This window comes from Corvus kubaryi, unplaced genomic scaffold, assembly GCF_017639235.1.
Source record: "Corvus kubaryi isolate FWS band 111438036 unplaced genomic scaffold, C.kubaryi_AGA036_p1.0 split1-37374, whole genome shotgun sequence".
NCBI classification, from domain to species: domain Eukaryota; kingdom Metazoa; phylum Chordata; class Aves; order Passeriformes; family Corvidae; genus Corvus; species Corvus kubaryi.
The window spans coordinates 1,886,825-1,913,211 of NW_024582079.1; the positions used below are offsets into that span (position 1 = coordinate 1,886,825).

A 26,387-nucleotide genomic window follows, 5' to 3' on the forward strand; every position below is an offset into this window, starting at 1 on the left:
TAGAGTCGAATGATTCTCTACATTTGAGTTGATGCAAAGCTGGGCATCAACTCTTCCAGTCTTGTTTTCTCGTAGCAAAGTGTGAGGCTCATTACAGTGACAGGTTCATTTTGTACTTGAGGGCTCTTGAACATTTGGCCCTCAGCATATTTCCCAATTATTTATCACTGCTGCTAACAGCTGCTCTTTTGCCCTTGATGTTTATTTAAAATGTGTTCTTCAGCCCCTGGAATAGCTCTCTTGGGCCTGCCTATAGGGAGGCACATGAGCTATGTTGCAGCCCACAGGTTTTGTCTGAGCTCTGGAGCAGCCAGGCTGGGAGAGTTGAATGAGAGGGAAATTTGCAGCTTTAAGGAGCTCTATACATGGGCACTTACTGGAAGAAAATCAGCATTTTATGTGTCCTGTGGTTCATCTATCACTAGTAATTCATTTTACAATGCATTAACTGACCTAAGCCTATTCCTATTGTGCAACAGACAATCCTTCTTTCTTGCCTTCACTTCCCTACAGTGTGTCAAGGGCCTTAACTTGTTCTTATTGGATTTATATTTTGTCTTGTTTAGAAACTGAGTGTTTAAGGGCTAGTTTTCACAGCAGCAGAGCATATGCAGCAATAAACATCATCTCCAGTTGATTAAGCACCATAGCTGAGTTGTTCAGCTTCCACAGAAGCTGTTTATTGTAAGTATCCTCCAACTCTGAGGACATCATTTTAATTATATTGCATGAGAAGGAGCAAAAACAATAAACCAGAACATTAGAAAAAATTAAAAGATATAATTTTCCTTCCCTGAGAGGGAGATTTCAGTGAAGGTCAGAGTAGATTGGAGGTGTTTGTACAGCTGGGAAGTGTTCTTGAAAGACCATTTCCCAGTACTTTTTTTTTTTTACAGAGGCTGCAGAAGACATTAAGGATAGGACAGGCCATTTCAACTGATCTTCTGAGGCCAGACTGTGAAGCTGTTGTGAATCATGCTGGTGATTTCAGAGAAATGTACTGCACAAGCTCACTATTTGTCAGTGCAAATAATGTGTTTCCAGCTTGACCAGTGGAGTCTGGCCTTGACAGGGTGACAGTAATGGGAGCAGCTTGCTTAGGCTTCCTTGCTATCTGTGCTGAAAGATGTGAGAACATTCATTTCTATTACTGCCATTCTGAATCTTTTCTGGTTCCAGATACCAGCTTGGACATTTGTCTTTCCTGCCATGTGCTTGAGACAGGCAGTGAAGAACTGTAATAATAATAATAATAATAATAATAATAATAAAAGGTTTAGCAGGACAGGCATGGGAGGACAATGTCAAAATGAGACTTTTCAAGCACATCAATCTCTTATTTCAGACACATCCCTCACCTTTCTGAGCCGCCAGGTACCCCCAGAACTGTGAGCAGCTGTGGCTGTTCTGGCTGAGCAAGGTTGGGTTTGGCTCTGTACCTTCACTTGACTGGTGCTGAGGGGACCAGCTGTGCCACCTCAGAAGGCAACCTTTTCCTTTTCCTGGCTGTTGTGATTGTCTCCTCTTTTGTAAAACTGCTTAACTGCCAATTAAACCCTGCTTTAAGTTAAGCAGTGCCAGTCCAAGGCTGGCTGATCCTCTAATAACCCACAGCAGAGAGGGCTGTGGCAGTTTCTGCTGTGGAAGTCTGACCTTAGGCCAGGCTTGTTGAAAGGTTTGTGAACTTTCCAGTAAACCTAGTTCTGAACAATTCCAGGCTGTGTTGGCCAGGTAAAACATTGGCTTCACAGGCTGCAATTTCTGCCTCTTTCCTTCCTGCACAGTGTGCTCTGAACCAAATAAACCCTTACAATTTTCACAGGGATTTCAAAGGTTGCTGGTGCTGGGGCCCTTCAGGGCTGGTGTGAGGTAAAAAAATGGATCCAGTTTGGCATGATCTTCTTTTGAACAGGGATATTTTGCCTGGCTCTAATAACAATGACTGTGAGGCAGTGGGGCAAGATCTGTCAAGAAATGTCACCCAGTGGTGCCTGGTCCTGTGACCAGGCTATGAGAAACACTTTCCTTGTCCTCCCCACACCTTCCCATTGCATTTAATGCTCTTATTCAAAAGCACTCCCTGCAAACACACTCAAATATACGCCACTACTGTCTTTGCAGTGCCCTTTAAAAATCCCGTTTATTGCAAATCTTGTTCAGTACAAAGCTGCTGGAGGCCTGTGAATTTGCCTCTCCTGAGACAAGAGTATTACCAAAGTGAGAATCCAATATTTTTCGGAGGGCTGCGATCATCTCTGCTGCTATAGGCCCCACAGCGAAAGAGCCTGCTCTGTGATCACAAACAATACAAACAAGAACAGCCTGCAGTCACATTACTTAATGCCAGCAATTTTTGCTACTTCTATAAATCTGTCTTCTACCAGCAGCTAAACGATGCTGATGTTGACAACATTATTTACTCCTTGATGTTTGAAGAGTTGCTCTTTCTCTAGCCACTGGTGCAAGCATTTTGAGAATGGCGTCCTAACTTGGAGAGAAGCAGAAAAGGAAATGGTGCCTCTCCAAGTAACACAGCTGTGGCTTTTTGCAAAGGCGTGAAGACCCTTCAGAAGAAGGACACAGCTCAATTCCCACCCCAAGTACTGCAATTTGTTTGTGGGAACTGCAGGAAGAGCTGGAAGAGCTTCTAAACTCGTCACCAAATGCACTGAACAAGGTGGTGTTGACTAAAACTGGTCCTAATCCTGATACTAGTGGATTTTCTGTTCACCCTCCTCCACTAGAAGTGCCCATCATTCCTGACTGCTCCTTTTACACCTTTGCCACCAAGCTGTCCCTCTGATTTGCTAGATCTGGTTTGCAGTTTTCGATTTGTCTAAAGAACATCAGGTATGCTGGGATATTGCTATATGCAGAGCAGTTATGGGAAAACACCTTATAGTGAAAACAAAAGAGAGTTTGTGGTCTCCGAAGAGTCCTCATTATTTTTCCTCCAATGTGGAGAAAAGTAGCAAGGCAGCAGCTGGGCTCTGCAGAAGCACAAAAGCAAAAAGCAACAACCAGGAGGAAGTTGCAGTGCAGCGACTTTGAGACTCACCATCTTCTCAGGGATGTTTTGTGGCTCAGATGGCTCCACTCCACCCAGAAAACAGGAAGGCAACAAAACCTATAATGCAGAGAGTCTGGGAATCACATATTTTAAGGCTAGAAGGTGACTGTGAATCATTTCATCTCAACTCTTTCATCTTGCCAGCTCACAGAGTGCAGACTTGCACTCCATTACATTGGCACAAGACCCATAACCTTTGTGTGATCATCCTCCCTTGCTTTAAAGACTTTGAGTGAAAGACACCTCCACAAAGCTGTAGACAAACAATTTTAGTGGGTAATTGCTCTTGTAAAAAGCAGATCTAATGTTTTTTGTATGTACTCCTTTACCTTTCTTTCTGTCTTTGAATATATTTCTAGCCTTGGGCAGTGACCTCCCTTCAAGTTGTTGTTTGACTCTTTTTGTAAGTTTTTTTCTTCATTTCAAATATGTGCATTAGTCCTGATATAGAATACATTAATTAAAAGATTTTAGAACAAAGTTAGTGTTTTCTACGTAAAAAACCCACTTGCTGTAGCTATTTCTTTCTAACAAGTTCTTCCTTCTCTTAATTTAAATAAGCCCATGTGTACAGAGCCAGGGCTGTTGTACTCTTTCCCAGTATTTCCTAAGGAAAACTGCTGGCCACAAAACACTTCACTAAGCTGGTTTGACTTGACCCATATGGCCATTCTTTCAATGATAAGAGTATAAATTTATAGTTTCTCCTTTCCCTGGGAATTTTCTCTCAGTTAAGAAAAAAATCTTTCTATCTTTCCCTAGAGCCAGAGATGCTCTGAAGACATGTAGGAACAATGAAATTCTCATCCTCAGCTGTTTGGATGCATTTTCAGGCTGCATGAATCTTTCTGAATGGTCTCCCACCCATCACATTTTTGTCAAATTTAATGCAAAACTTCTAATTTTTCTATTCATACAACACCTTTTTTGCTACTGTTTATCACAATTTCATCATGCGATCTAAAGTCTCATATAAATGCTGCAGGAATCTGCTGAACTTGTGATTTTATTGTCTGCATTGCTTTCTTCCTTTTTGCAGCAAGTTGAGTGAAAATTCTCTCATGTTCCTCATCACAGCTACACTGCTTTTGGTGTGTGCCACTGCCAAGAACAAAGCTGTAGCACTTAATAACAGAATTTTGTCATAGTCCTTATCTCTGGAAGCTACTCCAGTTTATCATTTTAATAGCAAATGGAGTGTTTTACAGAGTTGCCTGATAAAAGATCCCATAAGCATCTCTTTAGGGTTCTATTCTTCTCTTTTCCTCTCTCTTCAGCCAGAGCTTTCAGGGACTCTGACTTCCCCCACATCTTTTTAAGGCCAAGGTCAAGCCGAGTGAAAGCTGCTGTGGGACACCTCAGGTGTCAGACGTATGACAGAGCTTTGAGACAAAGCAATAAAGCAGAGTACAAAGGGTCTAGAATGAACTAACAATGTCACGGTGATGAAGAAACAAAAGATGATGGGCTCTGGTGAAAAAATCCACTGCCAGTGTGCATTGCAGTTCAGGCTCCAGCCAGCTGGAATGGAGAAGAGAATGAAGGTTGTTTCTGTCTAATTTTACTACCCTTATTTCTGTTTCATAGAATGAAACAATCAGCTGTGATTTGTGTATGTTCTTCACCCAGGCAGGTTTCAAAAACCAAGGAAAACCTCATTTAAGTGGATGCATAGAGAAACAGCCCAGCAGCTACCAGTAAACAAATGACCAATTCACATTTAGAGTGCCCATCCATCCTGTGTTATGGAGGATGTCGTTTAGCTGCTATGTCATGTCCCTTACACAGTAATAAATGGTTAAATACATTTCTGATAAGGTGCAAAGTGTTGCTCCAATCTGTAACAGGAAAACAGCCATGTCAGGGGTTCCAAGGAGAGTGAACATCCTGAAGTGAAGCCTGGCAAATCAGTTTTGGGGTTGTGTTTGTGGGGGGAAATTACTGAGATTGCTTCTGAAACAGGGATGGTGGCTGTGCTGGTGAGCATTAACCTGCAGTGGGGGAGGTGAAATAAGAGATGATTGATGGGCTAAAGGGAAACACAATTTTGCGTGAGAAAAGGTCTGCAGTGCATATGGGAATTTAGGGGCAGTGTAGTACCTGGCTTGGAAAATTGTGTTGTCTGTAGTTAATAAGGTGTGGATTTTTTGAGCTGAGATTTGCTTTGGTTTAGAACTTTCCCTTATTTCAAATCCAAGGGGTTGGAATTCATTCTAAGTAGGGAAAGGATTGAGCCATGCAAACTTGGACAACATCAACCTCCATGATGACTTTGTGAAGCTCTCAGGCCACGGACAACCACAGCCTAAAGCTGCTGTCATTGACTTGCAGAGTTCAACATGCTACAGGCCATGTCCTAGAAATGTGGTCCAACCTTGTCCTGGGAACCTGAGCTTCCAAACATGGGCCACAGCTGAGTTTTACAAGTGTTTCCTACAGTCTGGTACAGAATGAAAAAGAGAGAAAGAACTTGTTGCCTTACACTGTAAAAAATGCATTGAATATTAGTAATGAATGAATGGATGAAGGGTTTCCATCAATAAAATCTACTGAGATGAAAACATCAGCACTTATTTCTCAGGTTTTGTGAAGGGTGTGTGTTCAGATGAGTCTGAAATGCTTCTAATTAATGTTATCAAAAGTGTGACATTTAATTAACTCAGTAACACATTCAGCCTAATGATAACACATTTTGATTCACCACAGGCAGCACTGAGCTCTCCTGAGCAACTCCAAAGGTGGGGAGGACTGGGGCAAGGAGGAGAGCAGGAGTGCACAGAGATACACTTTTTGCTGCAGAAAGGCAGAGTGGCAAGAGAGCTGATTATGTTGTCAATCCCCATCTCACATCAGAGAGACATTCATGAGTTCAGAATACCTGTTATCAGATATTTATAACAATAATCTATTTTCCCAGGCTTAATTATTGTAGAAGTCATTTGCCACTGGAAGGAATAACAACAGGGTGCATTAGTTTCGTATTCTCGAGTCAGATCTGGTCAATGAAACGGTGCCTTTTTGACATTGAAACCTATTGCAAACATTTTCTAAAACTGAATCAGCAAATGAATTTTTTTTTTTTAAATTTGAAATTGAAATTTCTGCTGTGTCATTCAGCTGATCAATAAGGAGTTATCCAGAAGAAGTAATGCAAGTGGGAGGGAGAGAGAACCCCACCTCCGCTGCGCTGTTGCTCCTGGTTTTGCTAAGTGTGTAACTGATTAGTCAGGTAGCAGCATGAAATTTCTTTCTCCACAATATTTATGTAAATTTAAATGCTTTTCAGAGACATCTTACTTAGTTTAAATAAATAAATAAAATGAACTAAGATGAACGGGGACTATGCTTAAGCATCCTATAGATATTTGATCACATGGGATGCTTCTGCGTCTCAGAACTACAATGAAAATATGCCATTGGCCCTTTAACTTTTTTAGGACTGACTCTCCCACGCTCAATCTATGACACGAGTTCTTAAGTGCTCTCAGAAATAGCAACAATAATTTGTTCTGTGTGCAACCTGCCCAGCTGGATGAGGTAAAGAAGCTCACGAGTGAAAGAGAAGTTTTCTGAAGGTGTTTTTGATGACTCACTCTTCATTGCAGGAAAGCTACAGGCAGGAATGAAGCTGGGAAGATGGGACTGGAGAAATTATCCAAGAGACCCAAGGACAGAGCCGGGGGGGGATGCAGCTGAGCAAAGATCAGCACAAGGAGTATGGCAAGCCACAAGTTCACAGATGTTGTGCCTATCAGGTGTGTTTGGTGGCAACTCATTAATCCATGCCCTTGGAGATTCAGGTCTGCAACTTTTCCCTGACTAAAACTCAGCCTCCGTGGGTTTCTGTTTGTATCAGTTAGGAGTGGCTTCAGATTTTAGGTGGGACATCAGGCTGTCAGTCAGGCCAGTGCTGTTCCCATCTCATAAATGGGTGCTGAGGGTTTGAGGGTGAACGGGCTGAGGAGGACAAGGCTGGGTCCCTCCACAGGAGCTGACCCTGGCAGCTGTTCCAAGCCATGGGCTGCATCATGGGAGGCGGACGGTGACTTATTACTCCTTCAAGGAATTTTATGTGCATAGTAACAGGCAGAGGAGGACCGCAGTGTCCCTGCAGCAGGACCATCATGGCAATTACTGCCAGGGTTACACTTCCACGGCAGAAGTATGCATGTTAAAAAGGGGGCTGTGCATGGGGACGGGACCCACGGACATTCTGGCATGTGAGAAATGAGTTGAAGGACCGCAAACAATGGAGCCAAGGTCCCTTCCCGAAGATGTATGAGGGGGTGTTGGATGCCTGGAATCTCATTGTTGTGGGGGTTTTGTTCTTCCTTCTTTTTCCTTCTTTCCTTGCATGCAAGCGGGAAAGGGGCGGGGAAGGAGGGCGGGAGTCGCTCCACTGCCGTGCTGGGTGCCAGGCTCGCTACTGCAGTACCGTACTCAATATTCTGATCACCTTGCAAGTCAAGGAGCCTTGTGGAGCCTGCAGTGGTGTCAGAGTGAAAAACGAGCCACGCCATCACGCTTGGCCAGGCGGTGGCTGCCTGCCCGCAGCGAGTGCCAGCCTGCAGCGTCTTCCTTTGACAGAAACCCACTCTGAACGGGGTGGTGGGCTGGTGTCCGGCGTTTTGTTTTTGTTCGTGTTTATAACACTATTTCCCAGCACATTTAAATGAGAGGTTTCACTGCAGTGGTTCACAATGCCGGGGGCTTGAACTCCTTGTCTCTTAGGAGTCTTGGATGCCTCCCACGGTTTGGCAGTCATTTGTGAAGAGGTAGGAAGGAGTGGGCTTGGCTGAATGTGGTTTTGGATGTGTTTTCTTCTCCCTCTGTTGCTGTTTGACATGGAGTGAGCTGGAGGAGGCAGTTCCCCGCAGTGAAAGGCAGAAGGAATGCACCAGTGTTTGTGTACGTATCCATGTGTGGAGCGAGGAGCTGGCTTTTCCATAGGGAGGAATTGCAGTGGTGAGAGTTACCCAGACCCCTGGGTGCTGCTAACCCAAGCCATTGTCTTTTATTTCGTTTATTGTTCATGGCAAAGGCATTGCCTAGGCAACCATGATGCTTCTCCACTCTTGACTGGCGCATTCTGCGTCATTGGGGTGGGACACAGAGCAGCCGAAGGAGCAGGACAAGTGCTGCTGCTTGGCTCAAGGCACTCAGAGACTGACAGTGCTGGTTAGAGGCAACTGCACATCAGGAAAATGCTGCTCAGGGTTTTTCCTGTGCTGCTCTGTCACTTCACTCAGAAGAAGCATGCAGCACCTCCTTGTTATCCCAGGGCTGGTCCATCTACTCATGGCTCGGTTGGGTGCTTCGGTTGCAGTCTGCTGTTCCCCCTGGCATTTTGGTCATGACATCTAATCTCTGCAGTGCTCACACAAATAGTTCTTCGCTTGCAGCAGCCTCCAGCCTGCCAAGATGACTTTGTGCCACCGCCAGGGAGGGAGGCAGAGGGAGTGACTGGTTGCCTGTTAGGTTACACATTCCATTCCCAGTGCCTTTCCTATCAGCGCAGCTGCTAGAATGAAAATCATTCCTTCCCTCGTGGCTAGAGAACTGCCCAGTTATGAAGGCTTGTGATGGTAACTTCAGGGCTGACCCACAAATAAAATGATCCAATTGCTCATCCAGCCCTGGAGAACAAGGAAATAACACCCTCTGGGAGCTGTATCAACATCAGCATGACCACCCTGCATGGAGACTCTCCTTTATGTCTGTCCTCTGAGCTTAGGACAAGGTTCGCAGTGTGGAGGGAAGAAGCCCTCAATAAAATTAATTTCCATCATGACCAGAGCAGTGCAAGAGTTTCTATTTGCACAAGGCACAAACACAATTATATCCTGAATATGGAAGCCATCTACCAGCTTGTGGTGAGACCTGCTTTGATCTGCTCAGGAAATTCCAGGGTGGATGTCTGTCCGTCTGTTAATCCATCTATCATTTAGAGAGGGAAAGAAAGAAAGGAGAGAAAGAAGGAAAGAAGGAGAGGGAGAAAGAAATAAAGAAAGAGAAACTGCTTATTATTTCTTTAGCTGCAAGTCCCTGGAAATCATTCTGCATACTAATTTATTACAAGTGGCTTAGGCTAATGGAACTGTGATGATGTGGAGTCATGAGGCCAGGAATATTTTATTAAAAATGTGTTGACATTATAGCTAACCATTCAAGCTTGCTATCCATTCCTGTCTTGGGATAGAACGAAAGGTGGTGTAAAAGTTTTGCTGCTCAGTGTACAGGTCACATACAAATCAGCATTCTGGCAAAAGAATACAAAATGTTCCACAATGTGGAATTGCTCTCATGAGGACATTCTGAATGACCCATTCAGATACATTTCTTCTTAGAACATCCCCTTGGGTCCAAGCATATAGTCAAAATGTTTTGAATTTTTAAAGCTCTTGCACAGTTTTGGGGTTTCTTCCTGTGAATTTTTTATCTTGCTCTTTTTTTTTTTTTTTTTTTTTTTCGCACGTTCACCATTTTTCTACCATCCTGTGGTGGTATCAGCTCAGAAAATCTTCCTGCAGGGTTGTTTCTAAATCAGTGTTTCATAGTTTTCTTGTTCTCCAAACTGCTGTGCTACCAAGAAATTCATGCCTCTTTCAATTAAGTATTTATGGAAAGGGGATGATAAGACACTATCTAACAGAGAGTGGTTAGAAGCGACAAATTTTTAGTTTTGAGTGAGAAGAATGAAGGAGAATCTTATGCTGATAACAGAATTTTTTTGGAGGTGATGGTGAAACCTGTTCAGAAATACTTGGTTTGGTCTCTCTGAAATATTTGATTTCACCCAAAATATAAAGCTACATTTTATTTTAGGTCTTTAAGTGCAATTTTAATTTTTATTGATGCTCCCATACTCTGGCTCCAAAATAAAATCAAGTATATTTATATAATGTTGAATTGAAATGTACCACAAATTTCTAAACAATACTTTTTGGGGCAATAAATACTGAATTAAAATATTACAACAGTGGAGAAATAAATGACCTTTTTTTCCATTCACTGAAAATCATTCCTGAGTCTGCCAGGAACCATCATAAATTATGCACTTCCCTCTTCAGGGGAGCTAGTTTTAGGCATAGGTTTTGCAGCAGTTGTGTGGTTTTGCCCCATCTGCTCCCAGGGATGGAGAGTTTGTATCGTGATTTCCATGGCTGGCTGAAATGTTTCTGTACCCAGGGAGGTTGGAGCGAGGCAGGAGCCAGAGCCAGCCCTGATCCGGAGCATCGCTGGCGCTGGGCACACAGCACTCAAAGTGATCTTGTCACAACAGGCTGCTCAAAATTTGTCCTGATGAGAATTTCCTGGAACTGACAGGAATCCCTTGAGGGGGAAAGAAGGATGACTGGAAGAGTGCCAGGGAGGTGCTGCTTTCTCAGGTGGATGGAAGCATGTCCTCCACGTGTGGCTACTGACACTGGTGATTCTTCTGACCCTAATTATAGCCCTGATGCTGGGCTTAAGGCCAAAGGAACACCCTCAGCTATTAGAAAGTGTGATCCCCCTCTTCCCACCCATGTTTCTACATGAGAAGAGAGTAGGGGATTCTTCCTGATCCAGGAAGATGTATATTTAAATGATGTCCCATTCCTGATTGAGCACTGGCCAGCACCAAGTAAAAAATGGTATTCCCTTCTAGATTTAATTTTCTTCTGGTTTTTTTTTTTAAATCTCACCCCACAGCAAATGAGTGAAGTGAACTGCACAGACAGGTCCAAATTAGTAACTGGCTGGAAGCGTGCCCAGGGGCAGCAAGCACCCGAGGGGATGGGGAGGTGGTGTTAGGCGTGGACGTGGAGCCCAGCTCCCAAGGTGAAGCTGCCCTTCCGAGTGCAGGCAGGCTGTATGTGAGATCAACACCTCCTCCTTGTTGGGAGTCTTGTGCTTCAGTGTACTAGTTTGAAAGCAAACCAGTGGGAGGCACCAAGTCAGAATAACAATTTAATGGAGAAATTAAAAAAAAGGAAAAAAAAACCTAAAAGAAAACACTGGTTCAAACTGATAGAGTCAAGATACGACCTGAGTCCCTGTTAGGCAGGGTGGTGGTAGCAGTCTGGTAGAATGGTGGCTGCAGTCCTCTGAAGTGGTGATCCTGTAGAAAAAGGATCTGCTCTTCCTCCAAAAGTCCAGTGGGGGCTGTGTAGCTCCTGTCCTCTGGAAATCCAGTGGGAAGGGTTGTCTCTGGTGTTCAGAGTCCCAGATTATATCCACGATGGGATGCTTGGTTCCTCCCTCTGGGTGGAGCATCTCACAATGGGGTAATGAGTCATGAGGCCAAGTGTTGATTAGGCTCATTAACAGAAGATAGTCCGGAGGGAGTTATCTCTGAGTCAGGCGGTAGGACAATGATGGGCAATTAACAGCAAGATAGTCTGGGGGGAGGAGGCAAGGAAACACTGCCCCACCTGATTCCAACAGCTCATGAGGATGGTAATAGAATACACTGCAACCCAGGACATTCAGCCTTGCTCTGGCCCTGCTTTTGACCCTTTTGCTTCACTGGGTTGTAGGGCTGATGGGAGGGAAGCAAAGCTAATGAACAATGTAATTGTCAGATATTTTGTGAAGAAGGCTACTCCACCACCTCAAATATATCCAGTTTCCTCTGTACCTGTAGCTCTCCGGACACTTGATCATTTAATTATTCCTCTCTGGCAGGTGCAGGGCCCCCCTCTAGTGACAAATGATTTACTGACTCATGTGACTTGTATTCAGTATGTAAGTTCAGACTGTAGCCTCAGCTCCATCCCCTGGGCTCTGCTCCAGCGATGCAAGAAGGAGAGGGAGCTGATCTAAAGAGTTAAAGAGGGTTCTTCTTGCATAACGAACAGAAAACTGGAAGGGAACATCCAGGCCAGTCTGCAATCCAATAAACCTGAGTGTCAGAATCCCAAAAAACTGGTTGTGAGCAGCACAAACCACAACAGCCTAGTAGCTGCTCTGGTCAGTATGCCCAGGATGATGACCAGAGGTATGGGGAGGGTGTAAAGATGACCCAAGTATCACTCTAGAACATCTTTCCCATTCAAGTTGCCTTAAAAAATATTGAGTTTTGTTCTATGAGGAATTTCACGTCCAGTTGCCTCCCTGACTCTTCAGAAGCAGGGAAGTTGGTAGCTCTGGTGCAATTGTGGTAATGGGGAAATCTATAGACTCGTAAAGTGAAGTGTTCCATTTACCTCTGGACCATCCCATGGAAGGACATGGATCATTCCATCAGGAAGGTGGCTCCAGAGGGCTTTTGGGAAGGCTATCTATGTGCCCTCTTGACAAAAACTAGCAGAGAAGCACTTGAGAAACCATCTACACGGAAAAATACAGTGCCAGCATTTGGTCATGTTGCTTTTAGGAGGTGACAGTGAGATGTGGGCAGGGTTCCTGCTACTGCATTGTGAAACCTCACCTGAGCTGTGCTGTTGCTTTATTCTGCATTTCTCTTGGGCTACCAGGCAAACACCAGGCTGCTGTCAGGCTCCATGGGCTGGTGTGATCCATCTCCAGAATGTCCATGCTGCTGCTGCTGCTGCTGCTGCAGGGAACTGCACTCCCCTAAAACCTCCACGGCTGCTGCCATGACCGACAGCAGCAGTGCACCGTGACTGGGAGCTGAGCAGCCTTCTGGGACAGACACTGCCCTGCTTTGGGTGATTCATGCCTGAATAATGTCCTTTCACTTCCAGAGAGAGGTGGTGTGACAGGCGCGCGCTCCATGCGTTCCGACAGGGAACCTCTACATCAGCCGTGCCAGGGAATTTGAGCAGATCTGGGGCTCCAGTTCCCTTCCAAATGTGACAGGGCTGTGTAAATAAATAATCCCAATCTACATAATTATCTCTTTTTCAGGAAGTCATCACATAAATCAGGCTGATATCAAGGGATGCTGCATGTGGAATTCATGCATCCAAAGCCGGGCTCTCCTCGGCCTCGCTGCCTGGGCGCTTTGAGAAGGGTGAGATTTTGTGCGCTCTTGAACATCACAGATTTTCTTCTGAGGAAGATCAAATGCTTGTATCATTTTCACCAGAAAAATGCTATCCACGGCAGACTTCCAGTGGTGATTGAAAGTGTGAATTCTCATGCAAACAGATTCCTTTGCATACAGTCATCTGGGAACTGGGCCTTTGATTTTCATTTATTATTCTCCCTGGCAGCATGTTCAGTCAGTATGCAGATTTCCTCCTTCATTCAATTTTCAGTGGGCAAGAAGACTACAATTAGTCATATTATCATCAATGTGAATGAAAGGGAAACACTGAACTGGATCTTTACGAGCCTGCATTTGCGGCGAGATGATGCAGATTCATTACACATGAGTAAGGTATTAAAAAAGAGCTTCAGGCTGACTGCACTTGGCTCCTTACTTTCTCCCTCCTTTGTGGACCTTCTTGTCTTTTGCTGCTATTCCAGACCTTCTCACCAGGTCAGCCTAGACAGGAGAATGGCTGGATGGGACAGACTTGTACCTTGCAGAACTGATGAGGACAAATAACACAGAAAGCTGGCTGGAGAAGCAGCCAGAGGGTTGCTGAGGAGAGACCACTGCAAGCCAGGCCTAAGTGTGTTTCCAAAGATGCCTCCCACCTGAGCCTTGCTGATCTGGGACCTACGTGCCAAAGCACACAGCTCAGAAGCTGGTTGTGCTGCAAGACAGGAGATAAGCACAACAGGCAAGGGGATAAAGATACACATTTTACAAGCAGGATTTTTAGGAATGGAGTAAGGAACTATGTTTTCTTTTCTCATGAACTCATTTCACAGGGTTTGGATTGAATTAGCTGTGTTGAAAGGAGGATTCAGATTTGTGGAATTTGTCTCCGTGCTCCCTTGCATGCTATCAGAGCTAATTTAGGTGTTGTGTGTACTTGCATTGCTCTGAAGGTGTTGAGATCTCTAGGGCACACATTCACATGCTGGAACTGATTCTGATGCCTCATTTGGTTAGAAAAAAATTGTAATTTCCCTGATTTATAAGAAGAATGGGGATTTGGGAGTTGACCGGAGTGTTGTGCCATGCTTATATTTCCATGCTGTTAATAAATCAGAGAGAAAAAGAAATTAAAGACAGATATTTTCTGCTTCCCTCATGCTGAAACGTTATTAATTTACCAGATAAATTCATTTGGGATAACCTTGTAATTTCCTCAACTTCATATGGTGACATTTCCATGGCTTAGCAAGTCCTCTGGCAGCAGCGTGCTCTGACTCCACATATTGGTGAGGATCCTCAAGGTGCAGATTAGCTGAGTCTCTCCAGCCCTGCACGAGGCCACAGGGATGCAGCACAACTTCACAGAAATCAGAGCAAAGAAATGTTATTTTTCCACAAGCAACCACACATGGGAGTCAAGCATTTTGCGTGGTTTCTCTGAAGGCTAACAAGGAATATCTGAGGGCTGCACGCTCAGTAACCCCAGTGCAACCCAGCTGTTCCCAGCACATCCCTGCCTTCCTGGTTTTGTGAAACATGTGGGATGCCCATGCCTTTGGGACTGAGCCACCATTGGGGTGAAATGGGCAGAGCAGACACACACATGGAACATGACTGCAGGACTCTTGTTCTGTTAGGAAACCAGGCAAAATGAGGCTTCACTTCCAGCAGGAAACTGCTGCTTTGACTTCTAGCTGTCCTTGTTTTATGGACCCCTTTCTCCTCACCAGGATCCTCCCCCAAGCTCCCTTTTTTTTGTTTTTCCTCTTCTCTTTCTACATTTTGGTTCCTATTTCAGTTTCCTGGTGTGATGTTTATTGCAGTAATGAATGCAGGGAGTCACGTGGCTGGTGGCAGGTACTGACCCTCCTGTCATCACACTGCTGCTGTCCCCCCAGCCTGACAAACCCAGCTGCTCTGCTGGCAGTCTGTGAGCCTGACACTGATGGTTTGCCTCAGTTTGGCATTGTGGTGCGCTCTCCCTACTCTAATTTGGGTGGTTTTGCAACCATCCCTGATGAATTCTGTAAAATTTGGACTGCTAACTCATTAAAGTATAGCTTTTAATCAGTAGGTTCTTCATCCCTCCCTTTTGCCTTAGCTGCTAATACTGTAAGCTATTTAAACAGTGGAATTGCAGAGCTATTGTCTGAAACTCTAGGTGTTCCAATTAATTAATGTGAATAGAAATTATACTAACCAATCTCACCCTGGTGCTAGGGCATTTGACTGTATCAGGAGACCACTCATATATTTCCTATTTTAATTTCATATTTGGATATGTAAGAGGCCCTGGAGTGAGTCTCTGAAGATGACTCCTGGAGAAGCCTGCACATCTGGATGATTGCTATGTTTAACCTGTTCTTCTGGCCATGGAGGAATCGAATCTCTGCTCCTCAGCTGGTGTGAGGAACCTGTTTTCATCCCTTATGCTTACCCAGTGCTTCCCAAATTCGATCTCTTGCACCTTCTGTTACTCTGACGAGGGTGAATATTCCCAAGCATAAGATCTGTGGATATTCAGCTGAAAGTAAATAAGATGTGGGGTGCTTTTTCCACCAGAATCCTTTGACCGGGCCATGCCAAATCTCACGATGAAGTGTGAACGATCCCTCCCTTTCACTGCTGAGTTTGTCCGAGATAGACCATGTCATCAGCACTGATCCATAGCATTTGCATTGTCTCAGCTGCACTTGTGGATGGGGGATGTTTAGCTGGGAGAAGGTATTTCCTCTCACAGTACTGTGTGAACACTGGCCAGCAATCAGACGTCTTGTGCAGATAAGGGCTAATTCCTTCTATTTTCAGAGACCAGAGACACAAAGGGAACAGCAGACAGAATTTGCTAAGCCAGTGTCTGAGGGAAACAACCTTCCCATCCTCTGGCAATGAACAATTTAGGCCTGTAGTCATGCACATGTAAATCTTTTAATCTCACACCCTGCACACTCCCCAGCACACTCCCCATCCTGGGCCTGCCTGCTCCCTCCTCCCCTTCTTTCTTCCACATCTCCATCTTCAGCCTCTTCCCTCCTGCCAATCAGCTGTCCCTAAGTCCATGGGAGTTGTTGCAGCAGGGTTCTGTGTGCCAGGAAAGATTATTTTTGACTGGTTGCCAGGTCTCCTGCTCTTGCTCTGGCACGCAGATAAAATGTTAATAGGGCCGAATGTATTTGACACTAAGGGTGAAACAGGCATGGAGCTTCTTGCCATCCATCTAGCAGCTGCACTGGCTGGGTCCTTCCAGTTCAGTTTTGCTTGCTAAAGAGGACCTGATGGGCGATTTTCAGGTTTGACCGAAGCCAGGGATTACATCTTCCTTGTGGCAGGAAGCTTAAGCAATGTCACCTGCTTGCTGATGGGTACGCACAGAGGAAATTATTTTGTAAGGACAAGCCTGGAATTCTTTTTGCTGGACCTGCTGATATGGATGTGGGAAGATCTGAAGTAGGTTAAAATGTGTTCTGTGTTCAACTCTGATGATTTTTGCAAGTGTTGAGGCTTCCCAGCAAGGCTGAGTGTTGGCTGAGGTTGGCCCAAGTACAGGACAGAAGTCGGGATCCACCATTCCTCACAGCACAGTTTGGGGCAGGAAGAAGCTGCTGCTCAGGTTCAGCCAGCCAAGTCTCTCCAGGTCTTGCCAAAGAAGAAGGTCAGAACTTTTCCTACATTTGATGTGGCCAGCAAAGCAGAAGGAGAATGTTCTTAATTAAGCCCTGGTGAGAGTGTCTCTGCATCTTGACTGATAGGATTGCATTGCTTTCATTGTTTTCTCTTAAGGTGAATTCCAGCCTGAAACACATCTGGCTGAAGATTGTTTCCTTTTAAAGTTCCTAATGGAGAACTTCCTCTGTAAATTCTAAAAGTAGGTTATATTTTGGCTTTGGCAACTCCCTTTGCTAAGTCAGGAATGGTCTCATTCCAACCACAGAAGCAGATAGAAATCTGAGGAGAGGGCAGACAAAGAAGGTGCTGCCTCTTGAGCAAGGAAGGTTGGGGGATCTGAACTGACCTGATTATCCACCTTTCACAGCTTCTGGTAAAAGCCTGATAATCTATCTTCACAGTGGAAAAATAGTGTCATCATCCCTGATGGATTATTCCCTTCCACTGGTGTAAAGTGGGGAGGGATGAAACCTCTGAGGTGTGGGACTGGTTGTTGCTGGACAGAGGTTTGCTACGGCCTGTACACACCTGGAGCATGTCCTACAGGCATGGTAATTCCAGGTGACCAAAGCTTTGGTCCGGTGCAGAAATACAAGCCCAGTAACTGTGTTTTTCTGCAGAGTAGCAAATAATTTTGTTCCTCAGATGCATATGCCGGACCACTTTTCATTGATAATTATGATGCACTCGAGGGAAGGAGTCTTTTATTGGGGAAATGCATTTTTTTTCAGACAGCATGCAGTTTCTCTCTTCCTTCCCTCCCCCTCAACAGTATGCAATAAACTCATCATAAGATTTATTAATGAACTGTCATGGTGATTTCCTTGAGTATCTTATTTAGCTGGAAATTACTCTAGGGACCATACCCTGTATATGCTGAAATCAGTGGAAAATTCGCACCTACTTCAAAAAACTGTAGGTAAGACCCGTGAGTAATTAGGGAAAAACAAGAGCTCAGATGGTACCATGGGCTGGGGGACAAGCAGTGTTCTAGCAGGGAGTGAGGAGAAGCTTGGATACAGCTTATTAATAACATCATGATCTCCAGAGGGTCTCCTGCCCTGTGTCCAGTGCAATCACAAAGCAAAAACTCAGAAGAGTCTTGGCCTAGAGCAGGCAGATACTGGTGATGATTGTGGCCTGGCTTACAATAACTCGAGTGAGTAGGGATCTTCCCTGGGAATACTGTAATTGAAGTATTTCTCATTTGGTTCAGCAAGAAAGAGACAATATTTAACATGTTAACCTATTAACATCCGCTTAAGCATTGCTAAGGGACAGTGCCAGAACTCTGAGCTCTTAAAATGCTGCCCAGGTTGCTTCTGAGCTTTCAGGATTGATCTGAAAAGGTTGGCAGAAGTGAATCTCTAACACTTGCTGCCATTAAAAAGTGTCATTCTGGGATGCAGGGAGAATAGGAATGATGTATATGGTCAGGAATGAGCTTCAGGAGGTGACAGGAAAGGCAAGCAGCAGCTGCAGGTGGCAGTAGTCTTTGTTTTAGAAAATCCTCTCCTCCCTTCTCCCCTCTGACTGATTTAGCACGTTTGAAGGAATTACTCACAGAGCAAGTGCGAGCAGTGTGGTTTGGTTGCTGGGTCCCAGGAGGATGATGAGCTGTGCCTTTGCAAGTGTGAACATTTTGAGCCTGGTGCTCCTGTGCTCAGGGACTGCACAGGGCTGCTGTGGTGTCTGGGGACACAGCTGTACACCTCGGTGTGCTGATGCCATCGGCCACCCTGGGGAGCGTGTGGGGCTCAGCCTCGTGGCACAAGCTCTCCTGGTTCTGGAGCAGTGGAGCTGCAGTCAGGGCTTGACTGCTTCTCTAGGAGAGCTGCAGTGTGAGTCTGTGCTGGGTTGTCACTCTTAGTGCTGCCACACACTGAGCACCTGTCCCCTGCTCCTCTAGAGCCACCACATCACCTTTTTTATGTCTTCAAAGCCTCCTGACTCCTCACCATGCATTTTGCCCTGGTGACTTTTGGCTCCTTTTAACATTAAATGAGTGTCTTGCTTTCAGAGGTCTTTGAGTGTTGATAGTTGAGGAAGATCAGCAGCCCGCCAGTACTCTGGGAGGAAGAGCACGTTCCCTCTCTCACATTCCCACTCCTTGGGAGATCTCTGGATCTGTTTTTGGTATAAAGTGTTAGGGAACGGTGTTTATAGGGAAGCCAATTCCCCCTAGAATGGACACAGGACTGTTGCTACTTTATCACTGAGAGTACCCAGGTGTAATTACTTTGAAGTGTAATCACTGAGCAATCAAGAGGCAATATAATTGGTACCTGGATGCAGAATATGTAATTACTGTGTTGTGTAGTGACAGGGTATTTGCCAAGCATATCTTCTGTAGTTACCAAGTAATTTAAGAGAATTTGCATGCTATTTCTTGTCTGAGAGACAGAAAAATATCACCCAGCTGAGATCTCTGCAGAGGACTATAAACTTTCTGCCAGCAGGATTTGTAAGCTTTTCCAAGCAAGCAGTGTTGGAAGAATTTGCTTTCTGCCTTTCCTTTTCTTTCCAATACAAAGGTTCTCTGCCTGCACAATGCTACCAAAGAAAAGTTTCCTTTTATTTCCTGCCATGTGGAACATGTGCGTCAGCCAGGAGATTCATTGGGAAGAGAGATAAATGAAGAGAGAAAAATTCATTTAATGAGAGGGATAAAAAACCACCCCAAACAGCAGGCTTTGAGATGTCAGAGCAAACTGCCCCATCCCCATCAAAGCCTGAGCTCTGAACATCTCACTGGGGCTTAAAATGTGGGACCTGAGGCAGGAGAAGTGAAGGATGCAGCTCCAACCTGTGTGTCACCAAGTGCAGAGGTGGAAACTGAGCATGCCTTTTGTCCGGAGTGCCGTGAGCTCAAAGGACAGCTTCAGCAGGATTTCTGCTGTACCGCAGTGGGGAACAACAAAATTTATGGCTGTACCTATGCTAATGACCTGCAGAGGCAAAGCAGCCATTTGTTTCACGTAGCCCTTGTTAAAGCACAACAGCATCTTTCCCTTTCCTCTCGGTGGGAGAGTGATTGGTGTTTACAAACTGTCTTTTTCTTTCTGCTTTTGGAAATACCCTGCTCTGGTAAATCATGGAAAGCAGCCTGTTAGAGCTGTGTCCTCATTGACTCGGGATTGGGGGGGGCAGGATCAGACGATATACATCACTGAGGTAGCTCTTTTCATCACTGCACTTGGCCTTAATTACATTATATTGCCCTCTCTAGAGAAATCTCCGACACTTTGGGCTTCCATAAAGCAATAGTTTATCTTCTTTTTTGTTAAATAGTAGCTACTCGTTAGGGCAATACAACATGCTGCTTTTCCTTCACCTTCTAATGAGGTTGTGCTCCTGCACATCCTGAGTATAAATAAACCAAGGTTTTGGTACTTTAGCTGTTGAGTTTTTGGCTTTACCTAGGAAAAAAAAAACCACCACCACTGAAACCCAAAAAACAAACCAAAACAAAACAACCTAAACCCCCCCCCAAAAAAAAACCCCCAGAAAGCAGATATATTAGATATATTCTCTTCTGGTATCTTTTGTTGCTGTTTTGCAGCATTTGATTTTGGAGGAGTTGCTGTTTTGTTACTGATACCTTGCAGCCAATGCTAAAAAGGTGAACCACAGCCACCACATTTTCTGCAAAATGAACTTGTCTAATCCTTTGCATTCAAACCAGCCCTCACCTCTCTATTGATAAATACAGCTTATGCTCCAGTCCCAGGGAATGCAAATACTGTTTGCAGAAATAGTGCTATCCTGGCTACTTCTCATTATCGTGTTTTTATTGCCAGGGATCCTGGAGCTTTTTAGTAGCTACAGAATCAATAATGCTGTGACATTCATACATTTCTCAATGCTACTGTGCGTGGTGCAGCATCAAAGTGCTGGTTCTCAGGGGCTCTACCTGATAGTGATACTTGTGTACTCATATAATCCTTTTTATCTATAGTTTACAGATCTTAATTAAGATTTACAATGCTATTGTGAAGTGGATCTTCATGTCTGGGCAGACCAGCACGGCCAGATGCTGGAGAGGAGTATTTCAGAAAAGCTCAGGCTTTTTGTCAAAAGCACTCAGCTCTCACGGCAAGGAACTCCTTGGCAGCCAGGCTGCTTTGCAGGGAAATCTGCCTTTCTCTGAAGCCAGTACTGGAGACAGGGACTGCCACCCTGGAGTCCTGACACCCACCTTTGGTGATAATTCCCTGCTCCACTTGTTCCATTTTTTTGCAACGTTTTCTAAAAATATTTGATTTTTGAGAATCTGTTGCAACCAAGCCTTTAGCTTCCCTCCCCCTCTCAAATCTGTGGAGGTTTTTCTTCCAGACTTCAAAAATAACTAACTCAATAGTTATTTACTAAACAGCAAAAATAACTAAATAAATACAATCAGTTTGATTCACTCTAGCTTCTGGAAGCACTATTCTGGAGACAAGGAGGCTTCCAATTTCCTACATGAGTCATGATGTTCTTGGATTCAACCTATCAAACTATATCAGCAAATCATATTATATAATGTAATATAACAAGACACAACTGCCTGTGTTTAACCTAGAAAAGATTAAAAATCATGTCCTACCATGGTCATTGGGCTGTCCTGGCAAAATTGTCATTCTCTTTTCTGCCCAGCTGCTGCCCCTGCTGTCCTCCCCAACCTGCTGTGCTGGAAGAAAAGTGCCATTTTTAGGAACAAAGATCTGAGCAAGTCTGGTAACAGAGAAGCAAGTCCTGCTTGTGCCACTTCCCTGGTTTGGAGGCTGAGTGCTCTAAGGTCGTGTCCAGGGTTTTGTCTTTTATAATGATGAGGAACCAACATCTCCTGGTTGAGAACAGATGCACTCACAGTGATATGGGAGTAGGGGGAGGGAGACTTTTGAACTGCTAGTGCTGCCTTGTTCTCAGTTTACATGTAAAGTAGAAGGAAAAGGGATGTGTAGATGTGATGAAGAGTCATTGTCCTTTTATTCTTCACCTGCACAGAATGAGGGAATTTGGAGTTTTTTAGCTCTGTTTCTGGGTCTTGCACTTGCCTGGTGTAAGGCACAACCCAGAATTAGTCTGGAGAATCTCTGGGAGGGGTTGAACTGGGGATAGGAGCATATTGCTGTTGTTTCTCCTTACCTTGGCCTCTGGGGATGCAGGAGAGGCTCCAAGTCAGTATTACAGCCCTGGTTTCTGCACCCTTCTACTCAAAACCCCTTAATTGGAATCATCCATTCACCTGGGCAGTATTTACTGACTGGTGGTCAAGAGGAGCATTCCACAGTGTTTCTGAGAGACGAAAGCTGTGACCAGGGTGCAGCTCCCTGCAGTTTCCTTGTGCTGGCACAAGCCTGGCTGCAAGGGCTTCGTGTTTTTAACCAAAGTCTGAGGATATGGGAATGGAAGGAGAAACAGGCTTCAGTCTTTCAGCTTTCGCATTTCCCCCAGGGATTTCCCCCTCTTCTCTCCCAGAAAGATTTCCCCCTTTTCTCTCCCAGCGAGCAACAGCTCAGGAACAAATTTATTTTAGCACCTGTCCATCCTTTTGTCTCAGGTGTTGGCCTTGGCAGTGAAAAGCATCACGTTTGTTTGAGGGGCAGGCATTAGGCAGGAAGAACAGGAGCCAAGCAAGGCTTGTTTCAAGGGTGATTAGGAAAATTGTGCCTTAGGAATCACAGTCCAAGGGACAAATCACACCGAGCAGCTGGGGCATTAGTGCAATACACGATCAGGCAGGGTTGGAGAGGAAGCAGTGAAAGAGCCTGTCCAGGCTTCTGTTAAGCGTTACAATGATGCACCTCTCTGCAAAGCCATTATGGAGAAATGTCTCAGGAGAGAAGATTTTAATATATTTCAGCATGAGGTAAATGATCCCATGCTGAGAGGAGCTGGCACCCTCTCTGTGCCAGCCTCCACCACGAGCAGCCAGTCCCCAGGCAAAGCCATGGCTAGTCCTTTATGAAATGCAGCATAGACTCCGGCATTAATATTGCTTTGCTACCAGTTATGCTTAAAAAAAAGAAAAAAAGGGGGAAAAAAAGGGGCAAAACTACCAAACAAGCTCTGAGAACAACAGCAGCAGCAGCAAAATCCTCAAGCTGTGCTGGAACAGAAAGTAATTAAGAAATATTTCATATCTCCAAGCGGCCCTGAAATTTTTATTCCTGTGCATGAAGCTCGGTAGGCTCCTCACGGGCGGCGGCTGCTGCTGCTGCGTTTCAGTGCAATAAATCCTGTTGCCTTTGGAGCCTGACAGCCAGCCCAGGATGTGATCAGAAAACCAACAGGCACTCTCTGTAGGTTTATTCCTTGCCTGCATCAAGTCTGCTTATACCAACCAAGCCACTGCTCCCGGTGCAAACCAGTGGGCAAAACCCTGACCTGTCTTTGGGACATAAAGATGAGGAAGGGGGGAGGTGGTGTCAAGAGAAGGGATGTAGAAAGTGGGAATTCAGACAAATAAGCTCCCATTTGCAATACTTCCAGCCCAAGCCCAAGAGTCTCACCCAGCCTGAGTCCAGCCCTAGAAGTATTTATGGCCCTGTGAAGGCTGACAGATCCAGAGTTGAACTTATCTGGAATAAATAATGGTGTGCTTTAATCTCTCTTCCAATGAGCTGTGTCAGTGCATCCCAGACCGTGCAGCCTGAAGGACATAGCTCAGGGCTGTGCCTGGCATGGGGCTGCAGGACCTGGGGCTTGGTGTTGGTGTCCCTGGGTGGCCCTGCCAGCTGTCACCCCGCCTGGGTAAGCTTATCTGAGACCAAATGTCCTGCACAGTTGGCAGCTCCTCTGGGAGGGAGGCAGGGGAATGGACAGTCTGTTTTTCTTTCTCCTATTCTTAATCATAAAAGAAAGTGTTTCTAAAGCTGTAACCCATATTATTGGGTTCTGTTCTAAAGCCATTAACTGCAGGAGAACCTCTAGTTATACCTTTGGATTCAAACTGTTGTCTACAGGCTCAATTCTTGCATGTCTGAATCCTAGGGAATCCTCTTCCTCACCCTCCTTCCCAACAATCTGAGTCTCCACAAAATTCAGAGAACCTTGTGCATCCAGAAGGCTTGTGCTACAACCATCCTACAGAAACCCAACAGAGCAAGTCTCTCCAGCAAAGAGCTGGAGCAGTAACAGTTATTAGCAGCTAAGCCCTTACATGTCACACACCAGGGCAGGGACAAGACCTCTCTGGGGATGTGACTGTCTCTGTCTGAACCAGGTGGCTCCTCCAAGCCCTTGCTCATGAGTCAGTTTGTAGTTTGTGAGTTCCATTTTCTTCCTTTTCCTCACGTTTGCCATCAGGAGAAGCAGGATGGATAGGATGTGGGGGAGTGACTCCACCCACTTTTTTGTGTTTCAAATTGGTTTTGAGTATGAGAAAATAAAAACAGTATTATTTTTAATCAAATGCTTCATTCTGACTGCAGCTTTTTACTCCATATTTTTGCAGCTTTTGCAGCCTGGTATAACTAAAATTTTGAAAAGGAAAAGTCATTTTAAGGTGAAAGCCCTTTTTTATTTAGAGCCAATCAAATGGGACTTCACTAATTATTTATTTTCATTAAGGACTTCAGCCAAAACTGAAAGTTTTTCTTTAGGCACTTTCTTGGGTGTTAAAGGCTCATCTTTTTTTCTAAAAATATGAAACTGGAATGGTGCTTGGGTACCTTCACTCTGTGGATGATTTTGTTCCTCTTCAAGTGTCCACAGCATAAAAGAAGCACATTGTTGGACCTTGAAAGTTTTCTCGTGAGGTTTTCGCTTGAGGAATGCAGAGGAAAGGCAAAGCCCCCAAAGCTCGTGGGAGGTGCTGGTTGAAGGCTGCTTCTCCTGGGTGTGCTGAAAGCTCAGCGCTTCCCTCTGTCCAGCTGCAATGTCCAAACTGTGGCAGCTGCCAGGGACTGGCATGGTCGCAGCTCCCTGGGGACTGCAGGCAGCCACCCTGCTGACAGCTGTCCCCCTTCTATCCCTCAGAACACTGATTCAGGGAAACAAATTAAGTCCATCTCTTTCCTGCTATTTCTAGTCCTTTCTTCTGTATTTTCCCTTCCTTCTTTTTCTCTTTTTCTTTCCCCTTCTCCTTCCATGCATGAACTAATTGATGTCTGATCTATTCAGAGGTTCGGCCCTAAAAAGTAACCTTCACTTAACTGCTCACATAACTTGCCTGTCACTTTTGATAACAGTCAGGGCATCATTTTTGCAAGTGTTCAACAGTAAAATTACTGCTTTGCTCTTGTCAAGCAAATGAGCCCTGAGGCCTGTGTGAAAACCATTAATGATGATGCCACGGCGGGACTGGTGCACTGGGCAGCCTGCAGAAGCACCGCTTCTCAATTCACTGTGCCCCTGCTGAGCAGTTTAGGTTTAATTAACCTGCATTAATGCCTGCTGGGATAGCATTTTCCATGCTCCTTTTTCAGGGGGTCAAGTGGAGCCGGAGACAGCTGCTGGTGTTTCAGGTGCCCTGCGTACGTGGCTGGGATCCTGGAAATGTTTATGGCTGTGGTGTGGAAATAAACTCGGCTTATTACTCTCATAAAACTGGTGGCTGTAGCTTTGGGCTTTGCCAGACTTGCTGAGCTGCTGGAGAGAATTACTGACAGAACATAAACCTGCTACAGCGCATGGTGCTGGGGCACAAGGCTGTGCTGTGAGGTGTTTGTAGGGATGGAGGGCTGCAGAGATTCTGCAGGATTCTGCAGAGATCTTGTGGGTGTTTCCATCCTCCAGAAATTGTTTTCCAACTGTATCTATGTGGTCAAGTAATGAAACGTGCTTTCTAATGGGAAAGGACTCTGAGATTGGGCTTTGTGTTGCTGAGTCTGCGCCCAGCTGTTATCGGGAGGGTGAGCATCTACCACAACAGTTGTAATTATAGTTACAAAGCTGCCATTTTACTGATTAGTAACAGGCAGAGGCAGGGGACTGATCCACACCTGACACCGGAGTTCAAGAGGGTTTTGAGATCTTGAAGACAACAGGCAACATAAATCCTATTTCTTTAGAAAACTAAGCTTCAATGGGGCTCTACTGGTTTGAGTACCATTCCTCTTCTGCAGAAAAACATGCAAAGCTTAACTTTATTCTTGTTTCTTTACCATTTATGTGTCCTAGAAGGAATACAAGTCCAAGAATCAGAAACTTGGACAGATCTCCCTGCTTATGAAGTTCAGATGAGACATAGGCTTTGTCATCAACAGTGCTTGCTTGTGTCTTCGTGTGGCTTGATGTGTGAATGAAAGGAATTATGAGTGAAGTGGTCATTAGCAGGTATTTACATAGGTTAATTGCATGGGGTAAGGAAAGATCAATTTGATTTTCAGTGGGGCTACTGATGGAGACATCTTCCTGACAGAGCTTCATGACCCCTTTCCTTGGAATTGAATTATAGTTTTCCGGTCTCAACAGGCTGTAGCTAAGGATTTAACAAGCTTCTAGGTCATGTCAAACCTTGCTTTTGTAGTTCTGGGTATTTGGTTTTGATGTGCCATGTCTTCTGGGTGCATTTATTGAGTTTACCCTGGTAGTCCAGTGAGGAGATTTCTAAGAGGGGAAATTGCCCTCATTCGCACATATAATGAACTTTAGAATCGTAGAATGCTTGGGTTTTAAATGGACCTTAAAGGTCATCTCATTCCAATGCCCCTGCCCATGGAAGGGACACCTTCCACTATCCCAGGGTGCTCCAAGCCCCATCCAACCTGGCCTTGAACTCCAGGG

At 44.9% G+C, this 26,387-nt stretch overlaps 1 long non-coding RNA gene across 1 annotated transcript in view; it reads left to right on the forward strand.

Moving 5' to 3' along the window:
- LOC121657839 overlaps window positions 1–26,387 on the forward strand; it is a 160,249-nt gene that overhangs the window by 69,499 nt on the left and 64,363 nt on the right. Inside the window, exon 3 of the long non-coding RNA XR_006013727.1 lies at window positions 6,676–6,825. This is a non-coding gene — a long non-coding RNA (uncharacterized LOC121657839). The remainder of the gene's footprint in view (window positions 1–6,675; window positions 6,826–26,387) is intronic.